This window comes from Panthera tigris, chromosome X (assembly GCF_018350195.1).
Source record: "Panthera tigris isolate Pti1 chromosome X, P.tigris_Pti1_mat1.1, whole genome shotgun sequence".
NCBI lineage: Eukaryota > Metazoa > Chordata > Mammalia > Carnivora > Felidae > Panthera > Panthera tigris.
In genome coordinates this window covers 32,514,647-32,517,944 of record NC_056677.1, presented here as the reverse complement: position 1 = coordinate 32,517,944, position 3,298 = coordinate 32,514,647, and the positions used below count along the sequence as shown (strand labels likewise).

At 41.4% G+C, this 3,298-nt stretch overlaps 1 non-coding gene across 1 annotated transcript; it reads right to left on the bottom strand.

The window, feature by feature from the left end:
- Positions 1-2,932: 2,932 nt before the first annotated feature.
- LOC122235620 lies at positions 2,933-3,058 on the bottom strand. The gene has a single exon (XR_006213661.1). It is a non-coding gene; the product is annotated as a small nucleolar RNA SNORA77 (small nucleolar RNA).
- Between the last annotated feature and the right edge of the window lie 240 nt (positions 3,059-3,298).

Here is a 3,298-nt window from a genome sequence, read left to right as displayed (position 1 = left end):
CAGGTCTCTCCTATTCAGCCACATAGAATAGTCTCTCTTTGCTCAGTTTCTACTAGAAAATGAATGTAAGTTTTTAAAACTCATGAAGAGCTCTAGTTTGAGAATGAAGGATACTTTTCCTCAGAGGGGGCTGCCAAGCCTTTGGCCATGGGTAGGATGAGGGAAGTTTAGGTTATGTGGGCTCTCCTCTCATGTGCTGGCTAGAACATCACCCTTTTGTGTTACTCTTGATTTCAGTACTCTGCTCATGTTTGATAGGTGGCCATTTCTGTGTATGGAGTGGCTTTCCACCCTTCATTTGGGAAGATTGATATTTTATTGTCAGGGTAGAGAAGAGATTTGGATTGCCTTTCCTTGTAGAACTAAAACTAGTTTTCTAGAAAGTTGTTTAGCCCCCTGTTCCCAACCTGTTGTTCCTTGGTCAGTTGAGCTAATAACCATTGCTATTTGTGAATCTTTGTGAATGCTTTTCTTTTCTTTTCTTTTCTTTTTTTTGAGAGAGAGCACACGCGAGCGAGTGGGGGAGGGGCAGAGAGAAAGGGAGAGAGAAAATACCAAGCAGTCTCCATGCCCAACATGGAGCCCGATGTGGGGCTCAATCCCATGAAACATGAGATCATGACCTGAGCCAAAATCAAGAGTCAGATGCTTAACTGACAGAGCCACCCACACGCCCCTGTATATGCTTATTTTCAACAAGAATGTAATTTTGTGAGGTCTCGACAATATTTTCTTCCCTCTTCCCTCTGTAAACTGTTTAGTGCGCATAATAGGTCTCAAATAATTGCCTAGTGCATATACCTACCACTTGGATTACCTAAACCCACACTTGAAATATGGCTCACAAGTGCCCACTGTCCGTTTTTAGTCTAGGAGTGAGGCATGGGGGTGAAATGGCAAAAAAATTTTGTGGCCTGCTCTCAGCACTTACTAGCTCCCATTACACTCAAGCTCAATTCTTGCAGAAATGAGCTCAAGGAGCAGTGGAGATCATCATTGGTCCTTAATACTCTCCTGACAGTTATCTTGTGATTGAGCACATGCAGTTCAAGTATCCCATCCTGCAGTTGTACTTTCTATTCTGGAAGGACTTCAAATTATTCTTCGGTTACATTTGGCCAGAGATGGTAGCTTTCTTGTGGAAAGTTCTAGATTAGCAATGGCTCCAGTGACCTCCTACTGCTTATCAAATGATCAGTTTCACCCAAAGAGGAGTGTGGAAGAAGCACTACAGGAGAATGGTGAATAGCAAAAAATCTTGGTGGTAGGGGCTGCCCTGCATAAAGGTGCCACATCTTATTTTACACCCTCGAAGGCAGAGATTGGTTTCAAAAATGGCTCAAAGAATAGGATTATCTTCTAAAGAAATAAGTATGCAATATGATTTTTTTCCTTTATGATTTTTTAAGAAGAAAAATATTTCTACTTTCTTATAACATGTATTTCTCAAGCTATATAGGACAGTTGTCCTAACCTTTGGGTTGTAGTCCTTGGTAGAGCTTTGTCTGAGGACATATAATGGCTCACAATGGACTGCTATTTTCATTAATACGTAAATACTCTTGTAATTAAGAAAATACAAATCTATTTTAAAATTTGTTGCTGGCAACTGCCCATATACCCAGGCGTACCCTGAGGTCATCTGAAGATAGTTCTTTATGCTCTCTGCCTTAGAGATTTCTCTGTCCCCGGGAATGAGCTCAGTTCATGTATGGCAGATCAGAAGGGCTGGGAGTATTTAATGCCCAGAGCAACTACCCTCATACAAGGAAGAACTGTAGTTGGTACATAAATACTCCAGGTTCTTTGTCATGGGAGGGATAATTCTTAGGCGCATAGTTCATAGTCTCTCTGAGACTCCTCATTAGGATTGAGTCCCAGTTGCCTACAGCAGCAATGTGCTCATGAACTCACTGTATTAGACTTTTGCCCTTCCCCGCCTTACTTCTTTATTCTCCTATTGTTTCTTGGTGTTATCTCAAAAACAAACTACTTGGAATCAAATCTTTGTTTCAAGGGTGTACTTGAGGGAACCCTAAAACAAAACATTATTCTTTACTAGGAAATTTTCCTTATTATGGGCCTTCTTTTGACAACCATTACTCTTTATTCTGTGTGTGTGGGCAGGGGTAGTGGATATGAATCTTGTTTTAGTTTAAGAAGGAATCCCTAGGGGTATCTGGGTGGCTCAGGCAGTTAAGTATCTGACTTTAGCTCAGGTCATGATCTCGCAGTTTGTGAATTGGAGCCCCGAGTCGGGCTCTGTGCTAACAGCTCAGAGCCTGGAGCCTGTTTCAGATTCTGTGTCTCCCTCTCTCTCTCTGCCCCTCCCCTGCTCATGCTCTGTCTCTCCTGGTCTCTCAAAAATAAATGTTAAAAAAAATTTTTTTAAAGGAGTCCTTAAACACAGCAAAATTAGGAGTATGGACTCAGAGAAAAGTGACTCTTTTGTCCTCATGAGTATTCTTACACCTAAAACTCTTTTGGACATGAAGTTTAGCAATGTATGGATATCTCTGCTACTAATACTAAGTAAACCTTGCTCCCTCTCTTCCTCTTCCTCATTAATTGGCTGTGCACTTTTTAACAGCCCTCTAACATACAGCCCTCTAATATACATGAGTGCTAGCCAATTAAATTCTCTTTCAGAAGGAGAAATACATATAACCACCTATACCATAAATGCCATGAAGGCAAGGTCACCATTGTTTCAACAACACCCAGAGCAGGGCATGACACACAGTAGCGGCTCAATAAATATTAGATTTTTAACAAATGAATTATTTAACAAATGAACAAACCAACTGACTAATGAATGAAATCATATGCTCTGGACTTGGTGTTGGTCGGGGCAAAGCAACATCTCTCTCAAAATGTAAACTTCCACATGTTCTGGCACCCAACAGAAATCCACACTTATTTTTCTTCTTCTCCCTGTGTCCCCAGATGGCTGCATCACCCTTGACAGGTAGGTGAACGTGGTTATAGCACGTGGGGATGTTTCTGGGGCAGAGAAAGCACCCACCTGGAGCTGCAGCCGCATGCAGAATGAGTCTGTGCACACTGATTTTTTTTTCCACATACATTTCCTTGTTTAGTTTTGATCACAGACCAAGTAAACTGTTAGCAGTGCTGGAAACACCTTCAGCGACAGCAGTTTGTATAATTGAACGGCTGGAGAACTTTACTGAGTAGGTTTTCTAAGTAAGAACGCTTCAAAGATAGACCCTAACATGAGTGCAGGATTGAAGCTCATGAAACCTGAATGTGTATAGAGAAAATTAACTAGGCTTCTTGG